We start from the raw sequence: 22,262 nt of genomic DNA, 5'->3' as shown, positions 1-22,262 counted from the left end.
TTTTCTAGTTTAGCTTCGTTTTGTGTTCTTTTGTAATCTGTTCTTCTTCCTCCCTTTTGGAGCGATTTATGTTTAGAGAGTTCTGGTTAGTATGGGGTGCCTCCTGTTTAGGTGAGCCTCTTTCTTTTGTCCCTTTTTCATAATAGTTTGGTTTTCCTCCTTCGGGAGCGCTTTTGTTTTCTTAATGTAGCCTTTTGTTTATCATCCTTCGGGAGCGCTTTTGTTTGCTTACTGTAGCCTTTTGTTTATCATCCTTCCGGAGCGATTTATGTTTATAAACCTCTTTATTTTCCTAGTGTGTATTTTGAATCTTTTAGGGAGTTCCCCCTGTCACATCCAGCGTATGAATGACACGACAGAGCGGACGGTAGTTTTACAATGTTCCAGGATGGGTTTATTGTAGAATCTCAGAGGTGCAGATATTCAAACAAAACAATCCACAAGACAAAACGAATGCTCAGCACGACCCCCCGATGCTGGCCCAGCCGCTCAGCCTGTGTCTGCTGCAGGTCGAGCCCCTCGGAGGAGGAGGAGCCAGAGCTTTCAAGGAGTCCGGTACACCTGCGTACCAGGTGCACCCAGTTACGGCTCGTTAGCCCCAATCAGCAGCACTGCACACGGAGACCAGGGACACAAACAGAGGGTTAGACACCTGTCATGGAAAGGTACAGGCCAGCAGGCCGTCACACCCTCCCCCTTAAAAGATGGAAACCCCTGGTTTTCACCTATCACACTACCACCGCTCACCAGATGTGCACACCATAGACATAACCAAAATCCAGCCAAAACATATAAACATTACATACATCGTGCATTAAATTACACCGTGAATTTATTTAGCCTGTAAAAGTGGAGAAAAAAAACTACCCTGAAATACTTCCCACCAAACCATTACCAGCACCCGGAAAGCTAAATAATTGGCTAGAGTAGAAGAAATACCAACTGACACCCACACGCACAACCACTCTCACAAGCACTCTCGCACACACTAGCATTCACGCACACTACTCCGCACACACATGGGCTTGTGACAAGGCATCTGCAACTATATTCTCAGAGCCCCTAATGTGGCGAATATCCAGATTGTACGGCTGAAGAAAGAGACTCCATCTCATCAGCCGTTGGTTTGGGTTTCGGAGAGATTGTAGAAACGTAAGTGGGTTATGGTCGCTATAAACAATCACGGCCGAACAATGCCCACCCACATACACTTCGAAATGCTGGAGTGCCCATACGAGCGCGAGGGCCTCCTTCTCAATTACCGAATAACTCAATTGATAATTCTTGAATTTTCGAGAAAAGAAACATACAGGATGTTCTATGCCAGTGTCATTTTCTTGAATTAGCACAGCTCCAGCGCCAACGTTACTGGCATCCGTTTGAATTTTAAATGGTTTGTCCAGTCGTGGAGCCATCAAAACGGGTGCGGAGCTTAACAGAGCTTTAACAGAGTCAAACGCGTTTTGGCAGGATTCTGTCCACGTGTAAGTGGCCTTTGCTTTTAGTAAATTAGTCAATGGCGCGACTACTGACGAAAAGTTTTGACAGAAGCAGCGGTAAAATCCCACCATTCCGAGGAAGCGCATTAACTCGCGTTTTGTAACAGGAACAGGGAACTCGTCAATAACCTGTACTTTGGCACGGATGGGGAGCACTTGCCCCTGCCCCTTACCCAGGTAGGTCACGGTCGCTCCAGCAAACTCACACTTTGCCAGATTAACAGTGAGCCGTGCCTGTGCCAGGCGCGCGAGGAGCAGTCGCAAGCGCTCCAGATGTGATGCCCAGGTATTACTTACAGTAACCACATCATCCAAATAAACAGTTACTCCTTCCAGCCCAGCCACAACACGATTCATTAATCTCTGAAATGTCGCTGGGGCATTACGCAGCCCGAATGACATGACACGATACGAAAATAAACCTCTAGGCGTGATAAAAGCGGAAACTTCACGAGCCCTCTCAGTTAACAGCACTTGCCAATATCCTTTAAGGAGATCCAATTTGGTGACGAATTTGGCAGCTCCGACTTCATCAATACAGTCCTCTATACGAGGTAAAGGAAACGAATCAGGTTTGGTTACAGCATTGAGCTTGCGATAATCAGTACAAAAACGAAACGTACCGTCAGACTTTTTAACCAATAAGCATGGCGAAGACCGGCTGGAGAAAGACGGTTCAGCTAAGTTATTGTTAAGCAAATACTGAACCTCTTCGTTCTGACTTTCCTTTTTCTCGATAGGCACTCTATAGAAACGCTGCCGGATGGGCTCAGCACCCCCCCCCCCCCATCGATATCGTGCTCCAGCAAATCAGTCTGTGTGGGCACATCAGAGAACAACACTTTAAACTCCCCAAGCAAATCAGTGAGCTCTTGGCTCTGAATCGAACTTAAATGTTTTAGGACTGAAGGCATGGCTAACAATGTCTCAGAATTCTTTAAACCTTGTAATACGCAATCATCGGTTGTGTTAAACTCCTCCCCCTCTGATGCTGCCACCATCAAAGGTTCGCGAACCAGCAAGGAGCTGTCCACTAGCACCACGGGATCGATAGTTTTCGAAGCGCGCCGCTCCTCACGAGTATGGAACGGTTTCAAGAGATTAACATGACATCGTTGAGTGACATTCCTCCTGTCGGGGGTCGAGATCACGTAATTATCATTCAGACCACAATGCAGGACCTTATAGGGTCCAGCATACCTGGCCTGAAACGGTGAACCAAGTAACGGAAGCAGCGCGAGCACTAAATCACCAACAACAAACGTTCTGTGCTCCGTGCGACGATCGAAGAGTGTTTTCATTTTCTTCTGGGACTCCTCCAGCCGTTCCCTAGCCATTCTCCAGGCAGAGGAAAGACGGTGGCGGAAACCCAGAACGTACTCAGACAAATTATCAGGCGGTTTTGAATCAGTCCATTGATCATGGAGCACTGACATCACCCCACGCACACGGTGTGCAAAAACAAGATCATTTGGACTAAAGCCAGTACTCATCGGTGGACAGCGGCTCTTCAGTAACCACCAGAGGAGAAGACGTATCTGACCAGATGCGTCTACCTGCCAGCTGGTTCCCGAGCACCACTGAGATGCCATCAATAGGTAGTGCAGGCCGAACACCAAGCTCCACGTCTCCCTCCACTAGTTCACAGTCAAGAGAGACAGTGTGCAACGGCACGGAAATTGTGTTTAAGCCAATTCCACGAATTAAAAGCGAATTCCCAGTGTAAGACGCATTAGAGAACGGCAACACCGACCCTAATATAAAAGACCCGCTAGCCCCAGTATCCCTCAATATTTTCACTCGGACTTTATGACCACCAACAAGTGACACAAAGCCCTCAGAGATGAAAGGATCAAACGTCACCTCGCGGTCTGCCACACACGCAGAGGCGCACGCAGGCCTGTCAGTTGGCAGCTCCAAGTCAGGGATCGCAGGCACTGGAACAGCAAGGATCGAAGCCCCAGCAGTCGTGTTGAACGATTGAGCTTTCTTTGATTTGAGCACTGGACATTGCCTTATCCAATGACCTCTTTCAAAACAGTACCCGCACGTATCCTTATCCAGAGCAGGCCTTTGCACAGGTTGATATTTTTGAGCAGACTGCTGCTCTTGAGCTTGAGGCACAGGTATAACGTTAGGCCATGATCGAAAATTACCTCCATCCATTTTTCTACGATCTACTCGTGAACGGTGCGTCAGCTCCCATTCATCAGCCAGCACGGCTGCCTCGGAAGCCGTGCACACCTTACGCTCCACAATGTACGTAGCTACACCTTCGGAGAGCGTGTCCTTATACTGCTCTAACAAAAATAGATCGATCAAATCATCCACTGTAGCTATATTTTCTGATCTTCGCCAACGAGTAAACTGCAAAGTTGAAGCTCTCACGAAATCAACATTCCTTTGCTCGTATAACCTCCGCAAATTGCGGAAACGAAAACGGTAAGCCTCTGGCACCAGTTCGTATGCTTTAATTACTACAGTTTTCACCTTATCATATACCTGACTGTCTGCCACAGACAGTGCCGCATAGGCGAGCTGAGCACGGCCGGTCAACACACACTGGAGGAGCAGAGTCCTCTCCACGTCTGACCAACTGTGCGCATCAGCTACCCGCTCGAACAATTGAAAAAAAGTGTCCACATCAGCCTCTCTAAATGGTGGAACTAAACAAATCTTTTTTTCAACGTTCAATCCAGGTGTAGGTGACTGTCCACCTGGCATTCTACCATCCCGCAGCAGATCGATTCGTTGCTGCTCTTGATCCAGTTTTATTTTTTCAACCTCTTGCGTGAGACGTATTTTCTCAATCTCCGTAGCTTGCTCTCTATCACAGCGCGTTATCTCAAACTCTTGTGTGAGACGGATTTTATCAAGCTCTGTCTCCCTCTGCATTACAAGCAGAGCCTTTTGCTCCTCAAAAGTAAGCGCGTGTGGTGCCGGTGGCTCAGATGGTGCCGCTGTAGTTGTTAGCACCTGCTGATCCACTAACCCGGCCACCACTACGCACCTAACACTCTCTTTTAACCTCCTTTGTAATACGGAAACGACGATGTCATAATTGTCCGCCACCTCGATTAACTGCTCCTTTGTCATTGAGTTTAATAACTCAGCTGACGGAGACTGGATAAAAACAGTCACAATTTTTGAAGTCATATTCCCCAATTAAATTGTGACCTGCTATTGAGATCAACAAATTACCCGACACCTGTATAAACAGTAGACCCTGCTCCTCTTCAGGTGACGTGAAACCGGGGATTTTAAGCACCGAGCCCGTAAATCCAAAAGAGCCACCGGTTGATAGCGGCTCCACGGAAATCGGAAATGCCCCCGAGACGACCGCTCTAGGTCCCTGTCACCCAAAAATAACTAACAAAAATAACAAACCACGCATCCAAAGACACGCATTAATCTTATCTCAGGTAATTTATTGATCCAATTTTCCAAATCCAGGTTCAATCAGACAAAATAACACGACGACGTTTACTCACCCCTAATTATCCAACTTCACTACAAAACTGGCGTTTCTTTCTTTCTTTTGGACGAGCCCCCATATGTCACACCCAGCGTATGAATGACACGACAGAGCGGACGGTAGTTTTACGATGTTCCAGGATGGGTTTATTGTAGAATCTCAGAGGTGCAGATATTCAAACAAAACAATCCACAAGACAAAACGAATGCTCAGCACGACCCCCCGATGCTGGCCAAGCCCAGCCGCTCAGCCTGTGTCTGCTGCAGGTTGAGCCCCTCGGAGGAGGAGGAGCCAGAGCTTTCAAGGAGTCCGGTACACCTGCGTACCAGGTGCACCCAGTTACGGCTCGTTATCCCCAATCAGCAGCACTGCACACGGAGACCAGGGACACAAACAGAGGGTTAGACACCTGTCATGGAAAGGTACAGGCCAGCAGGCCGTCACCCCCCGAGTTATTTTTGCCAGGTCCTAGAAGTATTAAGTAAGTGTTTCATAGCCCAATCATTTGTCACTCATCATAGAGGATCTGAACTCAAAGTGTGCTGGTAAGTGTAATCCTCTGCATCTGAGTCCTCATTTTAGTCCAGGTCAGATACATACGTCAACCACTTGGAATGCTTTCAGAGATGTACTGGACTCTGCAGTTCCTCCGTATTTTCGGAGGAACGCTCCACAGTTTCTATGTTATAGTCCCCAATTAACCTAACCCCCATGTTAGGGGGGCATGTTTTTGGACTGAGAGGATGCAGGATTATCCATAGAAAACCCACACAGACAAGGGGAAAAAATCAATGTAGAAAAACCTTGGATTCAACCTTCTTTGTGTGACGTGACAGTGCTAACCAATGCATCACCGTGCCATGACAATTCCACTAAAATAAATTAGTCTCCTTATTTTCAGATTCAAATTATAAATTTTGTATGTATTTGTATTTTTCATCTTTCATCAATTATTGCATATACTATCATTTAAGTTATAGTGCATTTATAGTATGAGCATATGGAGTAATATATATACAAGTTATAGTTATTATTTTTTTTAACAATCTGTTTATTGAATTTTACATAATTAACATCATAGATGTAATTTTAACGTAACACAGAACAGATATCATCCCCCTCCCTCCGGCACCTAACCCCAGCAGATGAGCAAATATAGTTGAAAAATAAAGAAAAACAAACAAAAGAAAAACAAAAAGATGGGTTGATAGAGGAAGAGAGAAAAAGGATAAATAAATAAGCAAGTAAATACATTAATAAAAGAATAGATGACGATAAATCATAATAAGAATAATAACAAAAATAAATAAATAAATAGATACATACGATCAATAAAAAGAAAAATTAAGAAAATAAATAAATATCTACAGTACATCAACAGGTAATAATAATAAAAAATATATATATATATAATTAAAAATAAATAACTTAATCAATAGTAAAGAAAATAAATAAAATAGTTAAAGGGGAAATAAAAACAAAACCAAAAGAACAAACAAACAGACAAACAAAAAAAAGAAGAAACACAAGTTCAGCAAGGCAGTTCTTAGCACACAGTGATCAGACAGCTTGTGCTATTGACATACGACAGAAAGGGATTCCAGGACTTCTAAAAAGAAATAGCCTTACCAATCAGAGTCAGTCTAATTTTTTCTAATTTAAGAAAATAAAGCACCTCCTCAACCCAGTGAGTATAGGTGGGTGGGACTGGGGATTTCCATTTTAGCAGTATCAGCCTCCTGGCCAGTAGAGTTGTGAATGCTATCAAGTCCTTATCAGCTGGGGAAAGAGTAGGTGGGAAAGGCCATACACCAACCGGGCAGTTAAGGCATTGGGAGACACATCCCTTCCAATTACCTTGGATAAAGTAATAAGGATCTCAGACCAAAAGCTAGCCAGAGAGGAACAGCTCCAAAACATATGTGAATAATTTGCTGTGGCTTGTTGACATTGTTCGCATAGGGGAGACACTGTAACAAATATTTTTGCAAGCCGAGCTTTATTGTAGTGAGCTCGATGGAGGATTCGGCATTGCATAAAGCTGTGTCCAGCACAGATTGAAGATTTATGTACCCTCCGTAAAATCCCCTCCCAAACATCATCTGAAATCACCTCTCCAAGATCTGTCTCCCAAACTGTTTTAAGTACAATAGAAAAGCCTTGACAAAGGTTATGAATATTTAAATAAATAGAAGAGATTGCCCCCTTTAATGAAGACAGAGGCTTCAGAAATGTTTCGAGATCTGAAGACTTAGGAAGAGCAGGGAATTGTGGGAATGAGCTACGGACAAAATTTCAAACTTGAAGATATCTAAAAAAATGTCTTTTAGGAAGCAAAAATTGATCTATTAATTGTTGAAGCAAAAATAGAATCGACATACAGGTCTAAGAGTTGTTATGCCCAGCCTAGGCCATATAGCGAAAGTGTTATCCAATAACGATGGGGGAAAAATAGGATTAGCTGCAAGTGGAGCACCAATAGAAAGTGTTTGCAGGCCAAAATGACGTCTAAATTGAGTCCATATTTTAATACTGGAGGCCACAATCACATTGTTAGTATAAACAGAAATAGAAAAAGACAAGGGAGAGTACAGTAAGGCTTTTAAGGATACCGGATGAACAGAATTTGCTTCCAGGATCAACCATGATGGAGGGACCTCAATATCTTCATAATTAACCCAATAGTTCAAATTTCTAATGTTTGTTGCCCAATAATAGTAAAGGAAGTTTGGCAACACCATTCCGCCCAGAGCCTTGGGCCTCTGTAAAACCTAGGAGTTTTCTTTTCCCAAATAAAGTCAAGAATAAGACTGTCTACTCTATGAAAGAGGAAGGAAGATCGGAATGCATTGGAATAAATATAAAAAGCGGGGGGAAAATGTTCATTTTAATTGCATTGATTCTGGCAGCTATGGAAAGATTTAGTAGCGACCATCGCTCAAAATCTTGTTTAATTTTTGTGAGCAGAGAGAGAGAATTATTCCTATAGAGATTAGCCAACGTATTGGTAACATGTACTCCGAGATAAACAAAGCCAGAGTTCACAATCTTAAATGGTACATTTGGGAGTTGAAGTGAATTATCATTTACCTCTCCATTAACAGTAAACATTTCACTTTTGCCCAGGTTAAGCTTATATCCTGAGAATTTACTAAATTCGTCTAGGACTGAGAGGGCTGCAGGAATAGAACGTGACAGATGAGACAAAAACAACAAAAGATCATCCGCGTACAGCGCCACCTTCAGCTCTACACCATTTCTGGCTATACCACATACAGGACTGTCTCAGAAAATTAGAATATTGTGATAAAGTTCTTTATTTTCTGTAATGCAATTAAAAAAAAAAAATGTCATGCATTCTGGATTCATTACAAATCAACTGAAATATTGCAAGCCTTTTATTCTTTTAATATTGCTGATTATGGCTTACAGCTTAAGAAAACTCAAATATCCTATCTCTAAATATTAGAATATCATGAAAAAGTATACTAGTAGGGTATTCAACTAATCACTTGAATCGTCTAATTAACTCGAAACACCTGCAAGGGTTTCCTGAGCCTTGAAAAACACTCAGCTTGGTTCAGTAAACTAAATCACCAGTATGGGGAAGGCTGCTGATCTGACTGCTGTCCAGAGGACCATCATTGACACCCTCCATCAGGAGGGTAAGACACAAAAAGAAATTTCTCAAAGAGCAAGCTGTTCACAGAGTGCAGTTTCAAAGCACATCCACAAAAAAGTCTGTTGGAAGGGGGAAATGTGGCAGGAAACGCTGCACAACCAAGAGAGATGACCGCAGCCTTAACAGCATTGTGAAGAAGGGTCGCTTCCAGAATTTGGGGGAGCTTCAAAGACAGTGGACTGAAGCTGGAGTCCAGGTATCAAAAGCCACTGTTCACAGACGTGTCCGGGAAATGGGCTACAATAGCCGTATTCCCATGGTCAAGCCACTTCTGAACTCAAGACAACGGAAGAAGCGTCTGACTTGGTCTATGGAAAAGAAGCACTGGACAGTTGCAGAGTGGTCCAAAGTCCTCTTTTCAGACGAAAGCAAGTGTTGTATTTCATTTGGAAGTCAAGGCGCCAGAGTCTGGAGAAAGGCTGGAGAGGAGCAAAATCCAAGTTGCTTGAAATCCAGTGTGAAGTTCCCACAGTCAGTGATGGTTTGGGGAGCCATGTCAGCTGCTGGTGTTGGTCCACTGTGTTTCATCAAGTCCAGAGTAAATGCAGCTGTGTACCAAGAGATTTTAGAGCACTACATGCTTCCGTCTACTGAAAAGCTCTATGGAGATGAGGATTTCATTTTCCAGCATGATCTGGCACCTGCCCACAGTGCCAAAACCACCAGTAACTGGTGTACTGACCATGGCATTACTGTCCTCGATTGGCCTGCCAATTCCCCTGACCTGAACCCCATAGAGAATTTGTGGGGTATTATGAAGAAGAAGCTGAAACCCAACAATGCAAATGAGCTAAAGGCCGCTGTTGAAGCATCCTGGGCATCCATAAACCCTAAGCAATGCCACAGGCTGATTGCCTCCATGCCACGCCGCATTGATGCAGTAATCCGTGCAAAAGGATTCCCAACCAAGTACTGAGTGCATTAATGGACATTTTCAAATGTTTGATTTTGTTTTGCTGTTATAAATCTTTTTTTGACTTGGTCTGAGGAAATATTCTAATTTTTTGAGATAGGATTTTTGAGTTTTCTTAAGCTGTAAGCCATAATCAGCAATATTAAAAGAATAAAAGGCTTGCAATATTTCAGTTGATTTGTAATGAATCCAGAATGCATGACATTTTTGTTTTTTTAATTGCATTACAGAAAATAAAGAACTTTATCACAATATTCTAATTTTCTGAGACAGTCCTGTATATCAGGATGAGACCGCAGAGCAATTGATAGAGGCTCCATCACAATGGCAAATAAGAGCGGACTTAAAGGGCAACCCTGCCTTGTAGAACGATGTAACTGAAAATATTCAGAATTGGTGAGTTATAGTTATTATTTATGTGAATTGTTATTTGATTTGAAATTTTAAGAAATCAAACAATTTGGGAAAAAGACAGGAGAATAATAAAAATCCCATCAAATGACTGATTGTTGTGATGTGTGAATGACCTTTAGTACTGCTGTGTGATTCATAGCAGCATTTTTATTGTGATTCAAACACAGCAGATCATGTCTCATCAGCAGCCCGGTCGGATGTCACCATCCTTTTCACTTGATAAAGATGCTCCTGGTGTCCAAATCCCTGCAAACAATGCATTTAGTGCACACTTAGAAAGTTACTACCCAACAGCATGTGAGCCTCAGGGAGGGACACCTGATGCCAGTGGCTCTCCTGCAGATTTGACGCAAACCTGATAATTCAAGCCGTGTCAACCTTCCTTGTCATTAGTGAGTCCTCCTCAAACAGTCATACAACATACTATCACTTTTATTGTTATTGTGTGTGCTGGGCATTGTGTGCAGAGATTTATATATTGTGCATAGGGGTGGTGCGTTCCTCCTACCTTCTTTATCTGCATAGAATATTTAACAGTTAGTTTTATTTTTTGAAAAAAAAATACTGAGTTTGGTTTATGTTCACAGGTTAACGTGGGTGGTTCATATACAACGGTGAAATATTCACTTGATTACATGTCGGCTACTTGAGAGGCGGTCTAACCAATACGATAAGACACAATCTTCTGACTCAAGTTCACAACTTTTCTAAGTAAATGGTTTGACCCAGTTTCCAACTGCTACTGTACTTTATCCGATCACATGGAATAAGACATGTTAAACTCAGTCCACTGACTAAAGGTGTACTGCCTCTCCCCCACTGACTGCCACAGAGCGTTGGTCTCCTGTTTATTACATTTTGTATTAATATTTAACATATCAATTGTCCAGATTGCACCAAACCCAACACTGTACTTCCCTGGGCCATTAAAAATGCATGTACCAAGTGTGAAGATGATTAGATGAATGGTTTAAAAGCAACCCAGTCTCATCAGAAAACGTTCAATGGCAACGTTGGTCCACTTGGAACGACGTTACCATCTCACAATCTGGTCTCTCAGATTGTGAGATGGTAACATTTAGTCCTCCCATTGTTTTGCATTGGCGTGTTCTCACGTCACGTGACTCTCAAGCTCCCGTCTGCGGAGAGGAAAACATGGCGGAGATTCCTTGTTTTTTCAGATAAAAATATAATTTTGTAACTTAGTTTGGGCATAAAAATACATTCTGACACCATTTCTAGCGAGAAATGTGCTCTTTGCTTCCACAGTCTTCAGCCAGTTCGTGCTTATGATAAATATTTTAATAGTTATCACGCATGTGTTTATCGTTGCTATGACGGTTGCCATGCCACCACGGCGCAGCGTGGTGTTTAAATCACAGTCCCTGCGTGGTGTCCTTCAGTGATCGTGAATGTTATTCATGTTATATAATAGTAATATTTGAGGCTAGATAACATCTCTAATGAGAAGGAACCTGCGAGTCTGTTCATACCGAGGCCGGCCCGAGTGCGCGAGCCGAGCGGCCCGAGCGGCGCGAGCCGAGCGGCCCGAGTGCGCGAGCGGACATGACGTGTGGCTGTCGTAAAAACCCTATTTGTAAACAACCAGTCCTTTAACTAAGCGCTACGTCATAAACACGGCGCGCTTGGAAGACCACGATGTCATCTTCCTTCTGTCAGGTAAGTAGTTTATTGTTTTTAAAGATCGTTACGATCTAGGTTTACAGTCCGAGTGCGGAGAGAGTCCGTCAATCCACACTATGGACGCTGTTCATCAGCTAATACGCCATTGTTAGCCACATGCTTCAGCCCACGGTAGCCTGTGCTACCTGGGAGGTGAATACATTGTTGTTGAAACCAGTTCAAGACGCTTAGCTCATCATTGAGGGACGCTACAATATAAATATAAACATGAATTTGATTTATGAATGCTTTAGATTAATAAGGAGTGTATTTCTCTACTATTACGCCACAATATCAGGTCAATTTGGTTTAATGTATAGTATGCACTATGACAATAATGTTTCCATGTTATGGAGTTGCGATTCATTTTATAAAACAATTGCTATGTTCTGTTTTTTAATCAAGGAGGATCCCAGTGAAGCTACAGGAGTTTCATTAACGTCAACAACTTGGACCGAACGGTTTGTTTTGCTTGATGAAGAGCAGGAAGGGCAGCCTGGAGAGAAAGAGAAGCCGGGTTGAGCCCACTACCATCATCCACGTACCACGAGGAAGATGAGGGAGAGAAATTATCCTACCATTAAAGAGGTACTTTTAAGTTACATACCAGAAACACCATTTTATATAATGTGCTAAATATACATTTTATTACATCCCCAAAGTACGCTTGCTGAAATACAAGTTTATATCACACTGAAAGAATTTTGATCAATCATGCTTCCCTGCTGTGATTGTTTAACTGGGAAAACAACTTTTTCCACAGGAAGGAAAGTAAATTTAAGGAATACATGTGCAAAGTTTTCCTCTGTTATGTATAATGATGACCCCCATCAAACATAATGTTAGCAATATTTACACCTTTTAATTTATACTGATTATTTCTGTCTACATGTGTGAATTTGCCTTCATTAGTTTCAGAAAAGAGCGATGATGTATCGGTCAGTGGGCGGCAGCACGAGACTCCGCAAACTAGTCTGTAAGCAAAGCAGACGAAGGCATCGAGGTTGCGGCCTGCCATCATTGTTATTTTTGCTTAAGGGACTGAATATGTTTCATGCAGGAATATTAGCATTTCCCTTATATCTACCAAAACTGCTTGTTTCCCAGACTGCAGTTTTGTTTTGATCCGATGTGGTGTGCAAATACAACCGTATCTGCAATGGGTTGTGGGGCATTAACATTTGTAACTCTAATTTTGTTTTGACAGACTGTGAAAAGAACGTTGAGAACATCACCACTCTACAGGAAGACACAGTCCAGTAATGGGTGTCAGAATTTCAGTAGTGAACGACAGGTACTGTGGAAAAATGTGTGTCATTGTTGTACAATGTCCTTTGACTCTGTTTACACAAGGTTAACACAAAAAGGTTTGATTGTAAACTGATATTGGTATGAATTCATGTTATTCTCCTCTTCACAAGAAACAAACAATCCAAATTACCTGCAGAAAGCCCTTGATGGACGCTTCAGCTGCATCGTCAGACTGGCCAGACAGCAAGATGCCAACTTTAATGCCAATTTATTTGTGTAACATTCTGTGACCAAATGTATAGATAACTTTTTGTAGATTGTAAAAAAGATAACCCATTTATTAAAAAAAAACTACACTAGAATTACCGCACTGCGTTGTATGACTCCGCTAACCAGTGCAATGTCCGTCTACATATTTCCTCTCGTATAAATGACACTGTGTCTCTTGACAACTGAAACCATAAGATGAGGTCAGTGTGGCCTTGACCTTTTGACTTTAACACAAATACATAGTTAGACAATCCGAAAACATACAGTTATGCCAAAATATATTTTGTTTCACATTCTAGATGGCATAAGCAGAGACATCAACTCAGGAAAAATATTTCTGTAGAAAAGAAAGCCCTGTACGTGTGTACCTATGTATACATACACACGTACAAACGCACTATTGAGACGTTTTGTTTTTTATCATATATTCTCAGGCAGTACTGATGCATTTACTGAGACGGCACTCGAGGGCCTACTCTGCGTGCTCAGAGTTCAAGCCCAGCAGGCTGCAGCGGTCCTGACATAGTCCGGAACAGCAGCACAGTCTTTGGATGACTCCTCTGAAGATGAAACATGGCGAGGTACTTCTCCACTGATGAAGAACTGTGAGGGCTGTGATTAGCTACACTCTCTTGCTACAAGGCTACTCTTGCTACTCCCTGGCAGCCTTAGGAAGGCATTAGCTTGCTGTTGGGTAGTTGTTAGCTTCAGCATTTTTAGTTTTTAGCGGCCTGTGTGACGTTTATGTTTAAAACCAAAAAATCAGAGGGAACCATCTTCATAATTTAACACTATGGTTTGTTTGTGTGTCCTTCAGTTCTTCTCAAGAGAAGCAGTACAGGTGTGCCTCAGCTCCACGGTCCCTCCTGCAACCTCCGCTCCTGATGCTAACCTCATGTCTCCATCACACCAAGCAGCAGACCTGGATTGACAGACCTTTCTCCAGAGCTGCCCCCTCCCTCTGAAACCCCCCTCTCCAAAACACTATTTGTGTAGTTTTTAAAGTATTTTTTGCATGAGAATTGTTGATCATAACATTTCCAGCAGATGCCTTAATGTAATGTTTGTGCACAATAAATGACATTGATCATAACATATTGCTATTTCCTTGCACTTCTACACCATGATATTGTCAGATAAGATGCTGATTACATTAAAGCAGTGAATGCTCTTCTTTAAGCAACATAAACACACAATGATCCAATGGATCGGAAGTAGAATGGGCACATTACATTCTGTAGAGAATGCCTCAGTAATTGAAGTCAGAAAATAACTTTCTTTATCTGAGGTTCCAGTCATTTATAGTCACAGCAAAGCACACAGGTCTGGTGGTCTAGGGACACCCATATCATATTGTTTAAGATGTGTAACATCAAGTTTGTGTTTCAGTGCAAAATACATACCGTCATTAGTCAAGAGTTCACTCTCTTGTTTACACTAAATTTAGGTGACCCAGATGTTTCACAATGCAATCTGATAAGGTCTTATGAGAAACATTCTTAACATTAAAGAAATGAACACAGAGGGTAGCAATAGATGTTTGACTCAAATCAGTAGCTGGTAATCAGCAGCCTGACTTTTTCAAACACATTAATACCACAATGAATGAGGCAGGGATTATCTATCAGAAATCAACTATATCGTCACATTAGGTTTCTCTTGAGCTCATTGGAATTACCTTCACTTTCCACTCACTGTCACCTGAACCATACTGTTGTTTCTGTATCTACAGTGACTTTTAGGAAAACATGTATAAAGCAATGTATAAACAATAATACATCTTATTTATATAGAGCTTTTCAAGAAGTGCAAGTACTTAACTGAGGGACAGCTTATACAAACAATATATATGTCTTAAATCCATGTGATGGGACAGCCTCTCACTTGGATGTAAACCAATTTTAAAACACATTTACTTATACTGGAGATCTTTTAAATTAATGTCCCAGAAATGATTTCTGATGGAAAACCCCTGCCTCATTCATTGTAGTATTAATGTGTTTGAATAAGTCAGGCCGCTGATTATCAGCTACGGATTGAAGTCAAACATCTACTGCTATCCTCTGTGTTGATTTCTTTAATGTTAAGAATGTTTCTCATAAGACCTTATCAGATGCATTGTGAAACATCTGGGTCACCTAAATTTAGTGTAAACAAGAGAGTGAACTCTTGACTAATGACGGTATGTATTTTGCACTGATACACAAACTTGATGTTACACCTCTTAAACAATATGATATGGGTGTCCCTAGATAACCAGACCTGTGTGTTCTGCTGTGACTTTAAATGACTGGAACCTCAGATAAAGAAAGTTATTTTCTGACTTCAATTACTGAGGCATTCTCTACAGAATGTAATGTGCCCATTCTACTTCAGATCCATTGGATCATTGTGTGTTTATGTTGCTTAAAGCAGAGCATTCACTGCTTTAATGTAATCAGCATCTTATCTGACAATATCATGGTGTAGAAGTGCAAGGAAATACCATTATGTTATGATCAATGTAATTTATTTTGCACAAACATTACATTAAGGCATCTGCTGGAAATGTTATGATCAACAATTCTCATGCAAAAAATACTTTAAAAACTACACAAATAGTGTTTTGGAGAGGGGGGTTTCAGAGGGAGGGGGCAGCTCTGGAGAAAGGTCTGTCAATCCAGGTCTGCTGCTTGGTGTGATGGAGACATGAGGTTAGCATCAGGAGCGGAGGTTGCAGGAGGGACCGTGGAGCTGAGGCACACCTGTACTGCTTCTCTTGAGAAGAACTGAAGGACAAACAAACAAACCATAGTGTTAAATTATGAAGATGGTTCCCTCTGATTTTTTGGTTTTAAACATAAACGTCACACAGGCCGCTAAAAACTAAAAATGCTGAAGCTAACAGCTACCCAACAGCAAGCTAATGCCTTCCTAAGGCTGCCAGGGAGTAGCAAGAGTAGCCTTGTAGCAAGAGAGTGTAGCTAATCACAGCCCTCACAGTTCTTCATCAGTGGAGAAGTACCTCGCCATGTTTCATCTTCAGAGGAGTCATCCAAAGACTGTGCTGCTGTTCCGGACTATGTCAGGACCGCTGCAGCCTGCTGGGCTTGAACTCTGAGCACGCAGAGTAGGCCCTCGAATGGGTTATCTTTTTTACAATCTACAAAAAGTTATCAATACATTTGGTCACAGAATGTTACACAAATAAATTGGCATTAAAGTTGGCATCTTGCTGTCTGGCCAGTCTGACGATGCAGCTGAAGCGTCCATCAAGGGCTTTCTGCAGGTAATTTGGATTGTTTGTTTCTTGTGAAGAGGAGAATAACATGAATTCATACCAATATCAGTTTACAATCAAACCTTTTTGTGTTAACCTTGTGTAAACAGAGTCAAAGGACATTGTACAACAATGACACACATTTTTCCACAGTACCTGTCGTTCACTACTGAAATTCTGACACCCATTACTGGACTGTGTCTTCCTGTAGAGTGGTGATGTTCTCAACGTTCTTTTCACAGTCTGTCAAAACAAAATGAGAGTTACAAATGTTAATGCCCCACAACCCATTGCAGATACGGTTGTATTTGCACACCACATCGGATCAAAACAAAACTGCAGTCTGGGAAACAAGCAGTTTTGGTAGATATAAGGGAAATGCTAATATTCCTGCATGAAACATATTCAGTCCCTTAAGCAAAAATAACAATGATGGCAGGCCGCAACCTCGATGCCTTCGTCTGCTTTGCTTACAGACTAGTTTGCGGAGTCTCGTGCTGCCGCCCACTGACCGATACATCATCGCTCTTTTCTGAAACTAATGAAGGCAAATTCACACATGTAGACAGAAATAATCAGTATAAATTAAAAGGTGTAAATATTGCTAACATTATGTTTGATGGGGGTCATCATTATACATAACAGAGGAAAACTTTGCACATGTATTCCTTAAATTTACTTTCCTTCCTGTGGAAAAAGTTGTTTTCCCAGTTAAACAATCACAGCAGGGAAGCATGATTGATCAAAATTCTTTCAGTGTGATATAAACTTGTATTTCAGCAAGCGTACTTTGGGGATGTAATAAAATGTATATTTAGCACATTATATAAAATGGTGTTTCTGGTATGTAACTTAAAAGTACCTCTTTAATGGTAGGATCATTTCTCTCCCTCATCTTCCTCGTGGTACGTGGATGATGGTAGTGGGCTCAACCCGGCTTCTCTTTCTCTCCAGGCTGCCCTTCCTGCTCTTCATCAAGCAAAACAAACCGTTCGGTCCAAGTTGTTGACGTTAATGAAACTCCTGTAGCTTCACTGGGATCCTCCTTGATTAAAAAACAGAACATAGCAATTGTTTTATAAAATGAATCGCAACTCCATAACATGGAAACATTATTGTCATAGTGCATACTATACATTAAACCAAATTGACCTGATATTGGGGCGTAATAGTAGAGAAATACACTCCTTATTAATCTAAAGCATTCATAAATCAAATTCATGTTTATATTTATATTGTAGCGTCCCTCAATGATGAGCTAAGCGTCTTGAACTGGTTTCAACAACAATGTATTCACCTCCCAGGTAGCACAGGCTACCGTGGGCTGAAGCATGTGGCTAACAATGGCGTATTAGCTGATGAACAGCGTCCATAGTGTGGATTGACGGACTCTCTCCGCACTCGGACTGTAAACCTAGATCGTAACGATCTTTAAAAACAATAAACTACTTACCTGACAGAAGGAAGATGATATCGTGGTCTTCCAAGCGCGCCGTGTTTATGACGTAGCGCTTAGTTAAAGGACTGGTTGTTTACAAATAGGGTTTTTACGACAGCCACACGTCATGTCCGCTCGCGCACTCGGGCCGCTCGGCTCGCGCCGCTCGGGCCGCTCGGCTCGCGCACTCGGGCCGGCCTCGGTATGAACAGACTCGCAGGTTCCTTCTCATTAGAGATGTTTTCTAGCCTCAAATATTACTATTATATAACATGAATAACATTCACGATCACTGAAGGACACCACGCAGGGACTGTGATTTAAACACCACGCTGCGCCGTGGTGGCATGGCAACCGTCATAGCAACGATAAACACATGCGTGATAACTATTAAAATATTTATCATAAGCACGAACTGGCTGAAGACTGTGGAAGCAAAGAGCACATTTCTCGCTAGAAATGGTGTCAGAATGTATTTTTATGCCCAAACTAAGTTACAAAATTATATTTTTATCTGAAAAAACAAGGAATCTCCGCCATGTTTTCCTCTCCGCAGACGGGAGCTTGAGAGTCACGTGACGTGAGAACACGCCAATGCAAAACAATGAGAGGACTAAATGTTACCATCTCACAATCTGAGAGGCCAGATTGTGAGATGGTAACGTCGTTCCAAGTGGACCAACGTTGCCATTGAACGTTTTCTGATGAGACTGGGTTGTTTAAAAGATGTCTTCCCCAAACATTGACTTCAGTTTTATTACTTGAAATGATGAGTTGACCAAATTTGCAACTGATCATTCAACACTCATTAGAAATATTCAATTTTTCATACCAATCATATTATTGTGCAGAATATTTGGGTTCAAATTCTTCACAAATGCTATTTTTAAGGGAGAGAATTAGTAAAGATTCACAAGGTTCACTCTTCTCTTTGACAAATTAAACTTCAAACCAGGCCACAATGAAGAAAGTTTATTCAGAAAGAATTCACATCCTTTCTATCATGTTGATGTCAAAGTATTTAAATTGTCAAACCTGATTGGAAAGCTGTTTTCAATCTAGCCATAATGTGTGAATTTACTCTAATTGCTCTAACAAAAGGAGAGCTCTTGAATTAAGGAAACTCACTAACTGATCAGTTGACATATGTTGTTTTAAGAGCTAAATATTCAATGTCCAAATTTGAGCCTTTTCACTCGACTAAAAATAACTTTCTTTAATCATTCTTATTCTACTTACTATCGTTATTTAACAAGACTAGTGCACTGAAAACATCTCTGTATTGGTCATAGTTTCTGAATATAAAATGTCAGCCAGTAAACACAGACACACAAACACACACACACACAGAAACCAGAACTAAAAAAAATAAGAGAAATATCTTGCTTTTGGTCAGGTCTAAAAGTATTAGCTCGATAGCAGATGTTCAGAGTGCAGCTCTGCTAAGAGGCTTTTCATTGATCTGACTGCCGCATCTTGAAATACAGAATATGTTGATGTTAGCTTCTGATGGGGGAAGCAGAGACGGCAGAACAAGGGGAGGTAGTAAAGGTGGCATCATTCTGGAGCTGAAAAGGAGATCTGACAGCCAGAGTAAAAGGATGAGTTTTCTCTGTCTGTTGGCCTTAGCAAAATGTCCACTCTTTATTAATGCAAGAAAAGAATCCATTAGTCACCTGCCAAGTGTCTTTGATTCTAAAGGGGTTATCCATGTTTTTAATCTAAGCCTCCACCAAGGCCAACGGCTGGAAACCAGACCAATATTTGAACTACGATGATTATTTCACCTGCTCCTCATTAGAACCACCAACCTGTGTGAAGAACTTGTTAATATGGGTGTTCAGCCTGTTCCACATCTCAAACCTTTCCAGTAATCATTGTAGATAATTTAGGCAAAATCAGCCTTCAAAATGTTTCGTTGAATATGTATTTTCTTTAAGTAATTTATACTTAAGGTTTATGGTTGTACTGTAAAAAAAAGTTGGGTTTAAGTAATAATATTTTAGGAATTCCGGTAAAATTTACAATAAGAATTGGCCAATATATGGTGTCAGCATCGTACCCTCATCCACATATAATTTGGTCTCTAGAAACAATGCTTGTATGTTGCCTAAAGCAGAGCATAAATAGCAATGACTTGTTAAATACTTTTTCTGTTTAAATTTGTTTCCTCCTATCTGTGTCACTTAGATGTTGACAAGCAGAATCACATTTCACACTTTCTACCTCAATGTAAAGGAAGCACATTTCCCGCCTATGAAACCATTCATATAACCCAGGCGGCATGTTCCTTGTATCGTTCAAATATTACACAAGGTACTGTGTTATATTTGTTTATATATGAGCTTTAACAAAATGCCGAAATAAACCAGAAACTCAGATTCAAAAAAGAAACAGGCACATATCCAAAACTTACTTGATAATCCCTGCTACAGGAACGTTTGTAATGTGACTTGAATCACAGCGTCTTTTGTCCAAGTCGCCTGTGTTTTCCACGTGGTCGTCCATTTTGCCTTTGACATCTCCCTTTGGAGTTGTTCGTCTGTCCCCCTGACAGGGTTAATGAGATGGTAACACAGAGGCCAGCCGTCATGCTACTGTTCCTTATTTATGCTAAATCTTAATGTACTCAGTGTGCCCGGGCATTATTTAACACTGTGCCCTTGGGTTGCTGCTGCATCTTTATTCAATCCACAAAGGTGACAGGAGGTCAGGGACTGTACCAAGCTTCTGAGTCACACAGCAAGCCAACAGAAACACTCCTCCATCTCCTCTGTCTATTGTTGTCATCTGTCCTCCTCCCTCGCTACTCACCCCATTTTCTGCTTCCCTCTTTCAGACATCTGATATGGTGTGATTAATGAGGGCAGGCCTCTGGCCAAGAATGAGAACATGTGTCTTTGATTTATTCTTTATTATTCCTTTCACCTAGTTTGGTGTGCGTGTGTGTGTGTGTTGGTGCACAACGTATTATGATTGTGTAGCCGGTTGTTGGGTACAGGTTCAGGTAAGAATTTGGTTTGGGATTAAGGGTAGGCATTCATTTGTTATGGTCATGTGCTAGGGAATGCATTATGTTAATGATATATGATTGTATGCGTGTGTGTGTGTTATTAAAAGTCAGAGGTGTGGACTCGAGTCACATGACTTGGACTCGAGTCAGACTCGAGTCATGAATTTGATGACTTTAGACTCGACTTGACAAAATGTAAAGAGACTTGCAACTCGACTTGGACTTCAACCTCAATGACTCGTGACTTCACTTGGACTTGAGCCGTTTGACTTGATAAGACTTGCTCCTTTACCCAAAACACAACGATTAAAAAGTATGTTATTAAGGAGCGCTCTGTATCATTCATCATGTTTGTGTGCGTCTGTGTGTGTGTGTGCAGCGCCACCGCTCCCAAAACGCGCACTACGCGCTGTGCGTTGGGCACCAAGTCGGGGGCACCAAAAAAAAGCAACTGAAAAATCATCATAGTTATAATAATTATGTAGCCGAGCGTTTGGTTGTATCATAAGTCCGGCTTCAGCCGACAAAGGACACGAGAGCAGGTCATGCGCTCGGGACAGCACACCCGTTTATCCTCCGTTCATTTTACAACTTCACTCATCACAGCACCCACTTCCTTTAAAACCCCCTTTCAAAATAAGAGTCACTACCAACAACCCACTTAAAACCGGAAATACAAATCAACCCTCAACAATAACGTCATTAAATAAATTAGCTTACAATTATAATGCCGATATTATTTCAGTATAGAAATATTAGGTACCTTTTAGCCATGTATATCACAAAAAAGGCAGAACAAGAGATGTATTAAATTGCTCAAAAAAAGTTAAAGAAGATTGACTATTCTTGTTTGTACTTATTGATGATTATTTAATGTAATTATAGAGGAGTTATGCTTAGGGCACCAAAATGGCTGGCAGCGGCACTTGGTGGAATCATACTACGTCCCCATCGTGCAAAAATGACTGACAGACTTTTGGCCAATTTGGTCTTTTGCAAATGCAATGCAGCATAGGGCCCTGACATATAAAAAGCACAACCCCGTTCATTGTTATGTTCAAGTATTTGTTATGTTTCTCACATGTACACACACACAGACAATATGAGGTGAGATAAATGAGATGAGATAAACACAGGACAGGACAGAAACTCCTGTGGAACTAGTTAAAATGCAAAATTCAATGTTTGCACTTTTGTACAAATAATTACAGTTGCACTTGTTTTTTCAAATGTGTTCATTCTGTAGGAGTGGTTTAAAATGAAGAATATTCTTGCAAAATATGAGTTAAATGTTAAAAATGACTGGTTAATAGTGCAATAGGGAAGTGCAATGTCAGCAAAAAAAAAATTCTGTAATTTCAATTG

At 41.4% G+C, this 22,262-nt stretch overlaps 2 long non-coding RNA genes across 3 annotated transcripts; one reads left to right on the top strand and one right to left on the bottom strand.

The window, feature by feature from the left end:
* Positions 1 to 11,555: 11,555 nt before the first annotated feature.
* LOC128426118 (uncharacterized) lies at positions 11,556 to 14,426 on the top strand. 2 transcript variants are annotated; one of them, XR_008333221.1, is made up of 5 exons: positions 11,556 to 11,663; positions 12,072 to 12,254; positions 12,874 to 12,960; positions 13,622 to 13,768; positions 14,005 to 14,426. It is a non-coding gene; the product is annotated as an uncharacterized LOC128426118 (long non-coding RNA). The 2 variants fall into 2 exon arrangements; XR_008333220.1 differs by lacking the exons at positions 13,622 to 13,768; positions 14,005 to 14,426 and having other exon boundaries at positions 12,874 to 13,405.
* Positions 14,427 to 16,330: 1,904 nt separating this feature from the next.
* Positions 16,331 to 18,016, bottom strand: LOC128426117 (uncharacterized). Its single transcript, XR_008333219.1, has 3 exons — positions 17,900 to 18,016; positions 17,309 to 17,491; positions 16,331 to 16,689 (listed from the first exon to the last, which is right to left on the bottom strand). It is a non-coding gene; the product is annotated as an uncharacterized LOC128426117 (long non-coding RNA).
* Positions 18,017 to 22,262: the final 4,246 nt, after the last annotated feature.

The sequence above is a fragment of the Pleuronectes platessa genome, chromosome 20 (genome assembly GCF_947347685.1).
Source record: "Pleuronectes platessa chromosome 20, fPlePla1.1, whole genome shotgun sequence".
NCBI classification, from domain to species: Eukaryota; Metazoa; Chordata; class Actinopteri; order Pleuronectiformes; family Pleuronectidae; genus Pleuronectes; species Pleuronectes platessa.
Note: the sequence above shows the minus strand (reverse complement) of the source record. Positions and strands in the feature narration are given on the sequence as shown.